The sequence below is a fragment of the Salvelinus fontinalis genome, chromosome 10 (assembly GCF_029448725.1).
Source record: "Salvelinus fontinalis isolate EN_2023a chromosome 10, ASM2944872v1, whole genome shotgun sequence".
NCBI classification, from domain to species: Eukaryota; Metazoa; Chordata; class Actinopteri; order Salmoniformes; family Salmonidae; genus Salvelinus; species Salvelinus fontinalis.
The window spans coordinates 18,267,328-18,280,138 of record NC_074674.1 but is presented as its reverse complement, the minus strand read 5'-3'; the positions used below and the strand labels follow the sequence as shown (position 1 = coordinate 18,280,138).

The window sequence follows — 12,811 nt, the reverse complement described above, 5'->3', positions numbered from 1 at the left end:
GACTGAGCGATTACTCGGAGCTCTTGTTTATAACTTTTCAGTGTCCCCTGTTCAATAATGTCATGGTAGTTATTACAATTTTATGAAAAATCTATAGAATGGTGCATTATTGAACAGGGAACAGTGAAAAGTTATAAATAACAGCTCAGGGTAATGACTGACACATTTCCAATGTCATATTCCCAATATGACTCTTAAATATAATTGTTTTAAATCCCGCAACCCCAAGACAACACACACACTATTTATTTTCATGTTGGTGCGACATATTATGAGCCTTTATGCAGTTTGTTTGACCATTTCACTCTGAACCTTGACCTGCAGGTGCTGACCGTCCTGCAAGAGGTGTTCCCGGCGGTGCAGGCAGCGGAGATGGCTGTGAAGCTGCGCCCCCTGTGGTGGGAGGGCTGGCAGACACTGGGCCGTGCCCAGCTTGATCTGGGAGAGGTGGACCTGGTCAGTATTACCGCACGCTTGTCATACTATTGTGCCAGCCCTAAACAAACTGTGCTGTCTTGGATATTTTTTTTTCACATGGTCCTTTTGAGCAACTATGGAGGATGTGTAACCAGGCCAGCTTGGTTGTCCCGGGTAGGTTTTGCGCTGTAGTGTGACAAGCATTCAAGTTGTGTTTTATGCACAACTAGGTAGCCTAACCTGAGATCCAGGCGCATAAAAACAAAATATATTAGTGCATAATGCACTTCTCCCTTTGACATCAATGCAAGGTTTAAGTGAACAACTGTGTGTAATGCATCTGTATCTCATGTTAGGTTTCAGTCCACTGTATGGAGGTGAGTCTGCAGAGAAGTCTGTCATCCCCACATACACCGATGTGCCAGTCATTACCGCGAGCTCCTATTTATAACTGTTCTCTGTTCTCTCTCTAATAAAGTGGCTCTTCTTTTAAATCACATCCAAGTGCCCAGGGCATGGAAGATTACTTAAAGTGCCCAACAGTGCTCACCTGAACCTCTCTGTACAGTGGGTATCATAAGTATTCACCCCCTTGGATTTCTTCACATTTTATTGTTACAAAATGGAATTAAAATGGATTTAATTATCATTTTTTTGTCAATAATCTAAACACCATAGTCTAATGTCAAAGTGGAAGTTCTATCAATTTTTAAAGATGAATGAAAAATGAAAAAGTATTCACACCCCTGAGTTAATACATGTTAGAATCACCTTTGGCAGTGATTACAGCTGTGAGTCTTCATGGGTAAGTCTTTAAGAGCTTTGCACACCTGGATTGTGCAATATTTGCCCATTTCTTCTTTTCAAAATGATTCAAGCTCTGTCAAGGTGTTGGCGATAATGGCAAGACAGCAATTTTCAAGTCTTACCATGCAGATTTAAGTCAGAACTGTAACTTGGCCACTCAGGAACATCAACTGTTTTCTTGGTAATCAATTCCAATGTTGATTTGGCCTTGTGTTGTAGGTTATTGTCCTGCTGAAAGGTACATTCGTCTCCCAGTGTCTGGTGTAAAGTAGACTGAAGTAGGTTTTCCTGTGGGATTTTGCCTGTGCTTAGTTCCAGACCATTTATTTTTATCCTGAATAACTCCAGAGTATTTGCTGATGTCAAGCATAACCATACCATGAAGCAACCACCACCATGCTTGAAAATAAGGAGGCAGTTACTCAGTGATGTGTTGTTGGATTTCCCCCTAAATATAAGGCTTTGCATTTAGGCCAAACGGTTTATTCCTTTGGCAGTATTACTTTAATATGTTGTTGCATGTAGGATTAATGTTTTGGAATATTTTTTTTATTCTGTATATATATTTTTTCACTCTGTCAATTGTGGAGTCACTACAATGTTGTTGATCCATCCTCAGTTTTCTCCCATCACAGCCATTGAACTCTGTAGCTGTTTTAAAATCACCAATGGTGACATCCCTAAGCACTTTCCTTCCTGTCCTGCAGCTCAGTTCAGAAGGGCGACTGTATCTTTGATGTGTCTAGTTGGTTTAATACATCATCCCCAGCATAATTATTAACTTGACCATGCTTAAAGAGATATTAAATGTCTGATTTGTTATTGTTACCCATCTACCAATCATTGCCCTTCTTTGAGGTTTTCAACAAGCAACCTCTTCTTTATAGTTGAATATGTGCTTGAAATTCAGTACTTGACTGATGTTGTGTGTATGGGGGCCAGAGAAAGGGGAAGTCAGTCATTCAAAAATAATCTCAATCCCTATTGTAATTTGTTCAACCAAATTTGACTCTAGAATTAAGACGCTTTCCTGAAAAAAGGGAGTGAATACTAATGCAAAGAGGATATTTGAGATATTGAATTTTCTTTTTAGTTTGACATTATGGAGAATTTTGTACCAGTCAAAAAGTTTGGACACACCTACTTATTCAAGGGTATTTCTTTATTTGTACTATTTTCTAAATTAGAATAATAGTGAAGACATCAAAACTATGAAATAACACACATGGAATCATGTAGTAACCAAAAAAGTGTTAAACAATTAAATTAAATTATATTTGAGATTTGAGATTCTTCAAAGTAGCAACCCTTTGCCTTGATGACCGCTTTGTACACTCTTGGCATTCTCACAACCAGCTTCACATGGAATGCTTTTCCAACAGTCTTTAAGTTCCCACATATGCTGAGCACTTGTTGGCTGCTTTTCCTTCACTCTGCGGTCCAACTCATCCAAAACCATCTCAATTGGATTGAGATTGGGTGATTGTAGAGGCCAGGTCATCTGATGCAGCACACCATCACTCTCCTTCTTGGTCAAATAGCCCTTACACAGTCTGGAGGTGTGTTGGGTCATTGTCATGTTAAAAAACAAATGATAGTCCCACTAAGCGCAAACCAGATGGGATGGCGTATCGCTGCAGAATTCTGTGGTAGCTATGCTAGTTAAGTGTGCCTTGAATTCTAAATATATCACTGACAGTGTCACCAGCAAAGCACCCACATCATCACACCTCTTCCTCCATACTTCACGGTGGGAACAACACATGCGTCTCACAAAGACATGGCACTTGAAACCAAAAATGTATAATTTAGACTCATCAGACCATAGGACAGATTTCCACCAGTCTAATGTCCATTGCTTGTGTTTCTTGGACCAAGCAAGTCTCTTCTTATTATTGGTGTCCTTTTAGTAGTGGTTTCTTTGCATCAATTCGACCATGAAGGCCTGATTCAGGCAGTCTCCTCTGAACAGTGGATGTTGAGATGTGTATGTTACTTGAACTATGAAGCATTTATTTGGGCTGCAATTTCTGAAGCTGGTAACTCTCGTGAACTTATCCTCTGCAGCAGAGGTAACTCTGGGTCTTTCTTACTTGCCTTTAAAATTAAAAAACATTGATGTGGCTGACTTGGTTAAACAAATGTGGTTTGTACTGACAATTGAGTTGTGGTCCAAAGTCTGGGTTTAAGGGTCTCTTTTCCAAGCTTAAAAGGATGGACATTAAACATTGGCCAATCTGTCAATCCAGCATGACTTCTGCCACCCTCAAAACAACTGTAAACTCGGAACTGGGAAATCTGACTTCAAGACAACTGGGAACTCGGGAGAAAAAAACCACCGTCTGGGAAAATACGTTTTGAACGGTCATCCAACTCTGAATTGTAAGTCGGGAACTCTGGCCTCTTTCTAGAATTCCGACCTGAACATCACTGACGTCATCATGATTCGACTTTGTTTTTTTTTTACCCGAGTTCCCAGTTGTCTTGAAAGCACCATAAATCCAGAGAATGCCAGATGACAAAAGTTTGATAACAAAATTTGCCCATGAAGGACCGCCGCGCCACCTTCCTGTTCAAATGAGCACAGCACAACAAGGTGAGTCCAAAAATGTCTTGTATGCTGCTGCATAAATTATGTAAGATGCCAGGGAGATATGTATACTGTAGCTAAGAAAGTAATACTAAGTGTATGTTGTGTACTAAGCTGTTAGTAGCCTATGTCCCTCACCCTAATAATGTGGTCCCATTCCCCTATTAATTTCACCTAGTGTTCTGACTTGGTGGTGCACATGTAGCCTATAGCCTGTTTTAGATTAATGTAATCATTGAATATTGTAAATGCTTTCATTGTCTGCTTATATGCCCCCTGTATATATCATACGGTTCTAACTTGGTGTGCAGGGAGAATACTGTAAGAAGGGCCCATGTTCTAAATTCTGTCGCTGTACATTTCAAAAGTGCCGAACATATAGTTATATTGACTACATCTGTCCTACCTCGCTCATTAATGTCTCAATCGGAATTACGGATTGCCTCTTATCCGCTCGCCGTACCCTTATGCCGTAGTTTGTACATCTCAATTGTCAGTAGAAACAACATTTGTTTAAGCAAGTCAGCCAAATCAGCTATGTGTTTGTAAACGGAAATACATTAGGCTGAATGAACCATTTTGCTGCCAGACAAAGCTGCGCTGATAGCCAGGTGTAGCAGTGGTACGGTGTTGGTACTGCTGTTGGGACTCTGCTGTTGGGAATGCTTTATGTAGGCCCTAACAGTTTGTGGGCACCATTTGTCACCATTTATAGTGTAATTAATCTATAGTTTAGTGTTGTGTAGTGGCTTTCCTGGAATGCATCTAAAAAAAAATACAAAAATGTTTAGTTTGCCCCATCAAGATTTGCATGCTAAAATGGCCCCTGTATCTGTATGAAAACTGGTTGGATCACAGTTAGACGACTCCTCTGCTGTTTAGAGATGAGAGGAAAAAAACACCTTGCTGAACTCAGAAAGCCTATAGCTAATGGCACTGTGTACATCTCTCTGTCTCTAATGCCCCAGGGCAACAGAACTGTCAGAAGTGTACCCAAAACAACAATGGGAAGTGTTGAAAATTGCCTGAGCTGAAGCTCGCCAAATATATATACACACTTCCAATACATATAATGGATCGGTATTAGGAGGAGAAAGTGCCTGTCTATTTTAAGAGGGGCTTGTTCAGTCGAGTTTCAGGACATTGTGTGCATCGACTTGTTTGAGTAGTGCCATGTTTGCACATGGACTGGCGCAGTGATCTCCTGCATCACATATTCAAGTCTCCTGTTTGTTTTTTCATGTTTGCTTTTCTCTCTCTCTCTTTTCTTATCTACCTTTCAGTTTTCTCTTCGTCTGTATCCCTCTGTTTTTTTCTGGCATTTATCTTTCCTTTTCTCTCTCTTTACCTAGTGCCCGGAATTGACTCTTAACAGCATGAGTGCTATAATTAGGTGTCTAACGGTTCACTAAACCAGTAGTGGCGACGTACTCTCTCTAATCCGCTGGGAAACAAACATATTCCCAAACTGGGAGATTTTAAACGATGATGGAGAATCCTCATGGTTTATCGACCCCACCACTCGCCATCGTACAGAACTTGTTCCTGGCCGCGCCTCTAAAAGGACATGTTTGAAATGTGGCAATTGAGACTTGAATTTCGAATACAACGTGCGCATAGGCTCTAGTTGTTTTAACGGAATAGCATCACATTTTTTCCCCCCAGCTCAGATTTACTCAAGTCATACAATACAGCGTAGGCATAGCCTATGGGCCTAGTGTTTTGAAAATGTTATTTTATGTATTCATTCGGGTTCACAGAGCAGACCGACCCTAGATCCCCATACTGAACGGTTCAGCATGAACACATCTACTGTTGCACCCCTAACTCGAATAATGCTATAATAGTAAATCATCCAATTTTTAGAGGGTTATAACAAAAGCAGGCCCTTAGAACTAAGGGACGGTTTTGTCATTTGGTTGGGGAATTATTGTGGTAATAAACTAAGGAGCACAGAGGACCTAATTCCACCCTTGACGGAGCTATGCTTTTGAAAGAGTTGTTCGAATACAAACCATTTATCATACGAGTCTTGACTTGCCTGAGTTAATTTGTCAAAACTCTGGTTCTTCTTGGCAGTTTCACTTGACTTGGCCTTTATGGTATTTTTGTTTGCATACCTGTGACAGTTGGGGAAACCAAACCAGTCTCTTTCAGGAATGTTGGCCTAAAAAGAGCTGAGGTTTCCTTTATTAGAGAGTGGCAGAAAGTTGCAAGTCCCATCCATTTAACATACGGATACAGACCATAAAAGTCAGCGTGTGGTTGTGGAGCCCTGTAATGGTGTCTTGTAAAATCACTTCACCACTGTGAATCACATCGGGGTCTTGTTTGGACCCTCAGGAATATAAGAGGGGAAATGATCTATGCTCCTTTTTTTTTTTTTTTTACTCCCTTTTTACTTTTCATGAAATGCTTCCCCGTTTGAGTCTATGTCGGCCAGGCACTGGCAACGGTCTTCTTTCCCATGGATGGAACGTGATCCTGGTGCTCGGTGTGAGTGGCATGCTGCCTTCATCATGGAGCCCAGGAAAGGTAGTGGGAAAGTGGTCGCGAGAAAGGGAGCAGGAGACTGAGACAGAGAGAGAGAGTAGGAGAGAGCAGGAGAGAAAGGGAAGAGTGCATGACAGATTGGCTTCACAACATATGGGAACAGGAATCTATAACTAGGGCCTAGGGTTTTCCCCTGGTGGAAATACCCATGGGACAGTTACCTAATTATCAAAATAAATAAAGTTGTATATATCTTGTCTCATTAATCTACTGCTGTGAAAAGCTTTTAGGCTAGGAGGAGGAGGTGCCCAGCCCCCATCTTGGAACTCATCACCATAACAAAAAGTCTGTTGTTAATGAGTTTGGTCGGAGATAGCTAGAAGGGATTCAGCAATGCATTTCTAATGGTAGGCTATTCAACTCGTTTCATTCACGATCAGCTGTAATTTTCGAACTCATAGATAGCATCACTTGGTGGTAGATTGTTTGACTTATTAAGCCCCGTTACTGTGCGAAGTAGGATTTCTTCTCCTCTGTTAGACGATAATGTGTAAATCGATGTACTTCTGCCTGGTCAGATGAATGATGGAGGCTGGAATAACGACGCAGTAAATCTCTATACTGAAACGAATGTGACGGGGAGAAGTGTTGTGCTTGACGTAGCTGATGTACTGATAGACTACAGCTACATTGTTGACATACTCATGCTTCGTCGCATCATCAACTTAGAGGAAATGATAGAGAGGAAATGCATATACTGTACGCCAGACTTGCATACGGATCACTTTAACAGTTCCGTCTTCACAAATCATGTGATTCCTTTGATTTTTAGTTGTGCACCATTTTTGACAGGATGTGGTACAACGGTTATTTACTGTATACCGTCTGGTAGAGCGATCTTTGATTTGCAATATGAACCAGCAACGTATGACTTTCCCTATAGTAGTGGAGCTGCCTCTCAGCAGGCATTGTGATCAACCACACCCAATGCTCCTTTAACTCTTAAATCAGTTGATTTTAGGTCTGCTCTAACAGTTGAATAAATAGGTATTAGATTTCAAAGCCCTGAATCTTTCCCGGCCCTTTTGAAAATATAAAGGTATGTTAGAGACTTTCCCTTAACAAAAATATCCTTGATTCCTATTTCAAGACACCTGCACCCCATTCCCAGTGAAAGGGACAGATGGCCATTCACCAGCAATGTACATAGAAACAGGATCCCTAGCAACAACCAAAGCTTTTTTTTTTTTTTTTTTTTTTTTTTTTTTTACTCATTAAGATTCTTCAATTGTCACGTCAATGCTTGACATCTAGAGTTGACCGATTTTTACGATCGTATCGTCTATCGGCGATGCTCGACAGCCATTGTCGATGGTGACGACATCGTAATGTGACCTGACGATGGTTTAGCTTAATTGAACATGACTGGCACCAGGCATGTCATTCGACATCTCGCAGGGCAGCACACAAGTGACATTACGAGTAATTTGCCTGTTCATAATTGCTATAGCCTATTTAAGTAATACGTTATATAGCCTACAGAATGCAAGGGAGGAATGTAGACCAGACACAGCTGAGAATTCCACCAAAGCTGTGAACAATATCCAGTCACAACGTATTGTTGATCTCTCTCTCTTTTTGTCAGATGCATGGGCATTAGGCTATATCCTAAAAATTATAAGCAATGTTTTTTAATATATATATATATGTATATAACGGACACTATCTCGTCTAGCTGTTTAAAAAAAAACATGGCCTATATTCCATTCTCTCTCCATAATGGGAGAGAAACATTTGGCCTATCAAGAGTGTAGGCTTATAGAAAAATCACATGACAAGTTTAATCAAGTTTAAGCTTATTAAGAAAGACGTGATCCGTGCGGGTTGAGAAAATCCCTCCATGCGAGGTTGAAAACCAAATGGCCAATAACCTATCCTCCACTAGGACAATCATAAAAGCTTTAAGACGAGCTAAAGTTATTAACGGTTGCTTATTTCGAAAATATTCTAGCCTATGAAGGTGTTGTCCTTGTGGCTTTCAGAAATAACAAGAATGAAGGTCTATAGTCTAAGTTTAGGTTTTTCTCAATCACAGCTTTATGAGAGAGAAACAATATGATTTTTCTATTATTTTGAGGCAAATTAAGCATTTATTATCCAGTTCTGAAGACGGTAGACTGCTTCTATCCAGCTCATGAAGTAGGCCTATATCCTAGCTCACTAAGACAGCGCGTTCCTCCTCAGACAGTCACTGCTCCATCATGTGCGCCACACACAGGCACACAAAAAACTGTTCTGCTCCTCCACCGGAAAGGAATATTTGCCGTTGCCTGCACTTAGCCTCGGCCCAGGCTTTCAACATCTTTCGTCATGATTCATCCGCGCTATAGCCCAACTGTCATTTTAGCAATTATGTATTACTTATTTTAGAGGGTGGCCAATAAGGTCGATAGCATCGTATATCATGATGTTTTATGGTACATAATCACGATAAGACAAAGGTTGGCATTGCCCAACCCTACTTGAAACATTTGCTTTCAAAGCCATTCATCTTCCCCATGAAATGTTTCTTTCATTACCAGTCATTTGTGTTGTGTTACTTTTATTGACTTAAAATGATGTTAACAGAAAGGAAGTCTTCGATCCTATCCACAGGCGGTGAGGTCTTTCCAGGTGGGGCCCCACCTGTGTCCGTCAGAGCGCCCCCTCTGGTCGGAGGACCTGGCGCGGGCACGGAGGCTGCAGCAGCAAAGACTGGCGGCTTGGGACCGGACCCAGCGGGAGGAGACGGCCCAGCGGGAGGTCCTGAACGCTCCAGAGCTCCAACGGGACTATGACTTTGAGTCCGATGAGGTGGCGGATGGCCTGTGCCACCACGGCCGAGAGACAACGACGCTATGAGGATCTGAAGAGGACGGCGGTGGTGGTCGACGCTGAGGGGAACGCAAGGGAGGTAACCGCTGAGGAGGAGGGGTCGGGGGTCACACCCTCGTCATCACAGTATCAGTTGGTCAAAGCACGGGGGGCTATGAGATGTTTCTAAGAACTTAAGGGCTGAAATGTGTCTCATGAAATTTTTGTTTTGTTTTTATCGAGTTTTTCATCTGTTGTCTTGTGCTTGTCGTTATTATGTTTTGTTGTAGTATACAAGAGACTGTGGGTGGCGGCAGTAGATTTAATCAAGTCAATAATGTTTGTTTTAGTGTATTATGTATACAGTCAGGTTCAAGATGATTGGCACCCTTGATAAAGATTAGCAAAATACACTGTATATTTAAAAAAAGACTGCCCTGGCAGAGGCAACTGGGTCTTTGTCTAAAATGTCCTGGGGCCTCATTTATCAACCATGTGTACATTTCTCACTAAATTCTGGCGTGTGTGGAGATTCTAGAATTTGCGTGCGCATCAAATTAGTGGGATTGATCAAACTGTTACTGGAACATATACACATGTTTTCATTGATAAATCAGAGCAGCGCAATATTTGTGTGCTTGTGAGCAAGTGTTACAACCCCCGCCTGTAAAACGCCCTCCATCACCTTTTTATGGTACCAAAAACAAACCCATTTGCTCCGCGATTTGGAGATGTTGGAACTGGGCCGTGGTAGTTTCTAAAAGAAAGTGCAATGGGAAATGTGATCACATTTCTTTAGACGTGCGGGAAGAATGTTTTAATCTTTTGCAGTGACTTTTTCAAACCCCCCCCCCCCCCCCCCCCCCCCCCCAAAAAAAACCGCATGATGCCTGTAGCGAGTGCCAAACACTCGCTGCGCATTCTGTAAGATGAATTGTCCTTTCGAACAAGTAAATGCTACAGCCGACATGCAAAGGACACATTTTTGTTCAATATTTTGTTTATCTATACATGATTGTGTACCAGCCTTGGTATAGGCTCTGAGAATAAATAGTAGGGATGTAACGATTCACCGATTTAGGCATCAGTTCCCGGTTCAAATGTTTAAGATATAAGTGCGTCTGTCTGAGGAACCCCAAACCTCATATTTTGTGACAACTGCTCTTCTCCTTCAGTGTCGAACTAAGCATGTAATTGTGTCGACAGTCATTGATCTACAAGTCATTTTGCATGCGGAACAACCTCAGGCAATATCAATAGCCTTGTCAAACTGCGCTAGGTAGGGTCTTTTCCTGATCTGGAACATCTGTGGGACACCTTCAACATTCAACTGTTTGTAAAATGGTTTGTGCAACATTAGGCTTTATTAGTTAATTTTTTATGAAATGCGCTGTTGAAATTGTGTTTTACCGGAATAAAAGTAGCCTAAGCTACTGTTGGAGACAACTCTTCTGGCTATACATAATTTGTTTACAACATATTTTGATTAGGACTACGTTATAGTTCAAGCTGCAATATGTAGAGTGCCTTCAGAAAGTATTCATACCCCTTGAGTTATTCTACATTTTGTTTGTTTCTGCCTGAATTCAAAATGGATGCAATAAAAAAAGAAATGCGCCCATCGGCACACAATACTCCATAATGACAAAGTGAAAACATGTTTTTAGAAATCGAATTTACATAAGCAGTCACACCCCTAGGTCAATACTTTGTAGAAACACCTTTGGTGGCGATTACGGCTTTGAGTCGTCTTGTGCAAAGCTGATACAGACATACCCATCTGGATTTAGGGATTTTCTCCCATTTCTTCCTTGCAGATTCTCTTAAGCTCTGTTAAATAAGATGGGGAGCAGTGATGAAGAGCAATCTTCAAGTCTTTCCACAGATTTTCAATGCGATTCAAGTCTGGGCTTTGGCTGGGCTACTCAAGGACTTTCACATTGTTGTTCTGAAGCCAATCCAGCTTTGCTTTGGATGTATTGTTGGGGTCATTACCCTGTTTGGACATAAATCTTCACCCCAATCTAAGGTCGTTTCCAGTTTGAAGCTGGTTCTCATCAAGGATTTGCCTGTATTTGGCTCCATTCGTTGTTCCCTCTATCCTTACCAGTCTCCCAGTCCCTGCTGCTGAAAAGCATCCCCATAGCATGATGCTGCCACCACCATGCTTCACGGTAGGGATGGTGTTAGACGGTTGATGAGCTGTGCCTCGTTTTCTCCAGACGTAGCGCCTTGCATTCAGGCCAAAGAGTAACATTTTGGTCTCATCAGACCACAGAATATTTTAAGTCTTTCACTTGCCTTTTAACAAACTCCAAGTGTGCTGTCATGTGCCTTGTTCTCAGGAGTGGCTTCTGTCTGGCCCCTCACCCATAAAGTCCAGATTGGTGAAGTGCTGTAGAGACTTGTCCTTCTGGCAGGTTCTCCCATCGCAGCCAAAGAACTCAGTTGTTCTGTCAGTGATCATTGGGTTTTTGGGCACCTCCCTGACCAAGGTCCTTCTTGCCCGGTTGCTCAGTTTGGTTCGACGGCCAGCTCTAGGGAGTCTGGGTAGTTCCATATTTTTCCCGATGATGGAGACCACTGTGCCCTTCGAAACTTTCAACACTCTAGTAATTGGTTTATACCCTTCGCCAGATATATGCCTCATCACAATTCTGAGATCTACAGAGTTCATGGTATAGTTTCTGCTCTGACATTCACTGTCAACTGTGCGACCTTATATAGACAGGTTTGTTTCTTTCTAAATCAGGTCCAAACAATTGGCCACGGATGACATCTCAAGGATGATCAAAGGAAATTGGATGTACCTGAGCTCAATTTGGAGTGGCGTAGCAAAGGGGTGTGAATACTTATGTAAATGAGCTATTTCTGTATTTCGTTTTCAATACATTTGTAAAACTTTCAACAAAAAAAAACGTTCCCTTTGTCATCATGAGGTATTGTGTGTAGATGGGTTAGAAAAAACTGTCATCCATTTTGAATTCAGGCTGTAACACAATAAAATAGGGACTAAGTCAAGGGGTATGAATACTTTCTGAAGGCACTGTACATGCTGATCGGGTCTTACATTAGATTTGATTTTGATTGTTCAGGTTCATCATCAGCAATAGTTTTTATAGTTTTGCTTGAAACAATCAGTAGGGAAAGTGGGGTAAGTTGAGCCCTTTTGTATGAGAAATCTGGTATTATTTCTAACAAAGATATCTACATATATTTCAGGATGTTGTATATCCCTGGAAATGATCAGAATCCATGTCAATGTTAGTTTTGAAGACATAGCTTGCCCAGAAAAAGTGGCCTCTTGGCACAACTTACTCTGGACTGAATGAAATATTAACACTGCCTTTTTAAACCATGTCTATCTCTCGTTCCCAACCACTTTTTCCATGTGGTTTCTTCCTTCACAGACTCCATTAAATGATGATCTCTACCTTAATATTTGGTCAAATTATACATTTTGTGTATGGTTTCCTAGGAACAAGGGTGGCTCAACTTACCGCTTTCGTTCAACTTACCCCACTATATATAGTCTTTTTTTTTTATATACAGGGTAAAGTTGATAATTTCATAACGAGGACAGCAATCCCTTTTGCTACCCGCACTGTATGGTCGAAGCAGGAGAAGAAGAGAAGCTCACTCAGAGTCCAT

The 12,811-nt window shown here is 41.4% G+C and overlaps 1 pseudogene; it reads left to right on the top strand.

Moving 5' to 3' along the window:
* Positions 1-10,012, top strand: part of LOC129863734 (tetratricopeptide repeat protein 33-like) — a 52,998-nt pseudogene extending 42,986 nt beyond the window's left edge.
* The last annotated feature ends 2,799 nt before the right edge of the window (positions 10,013-12,811 follow it).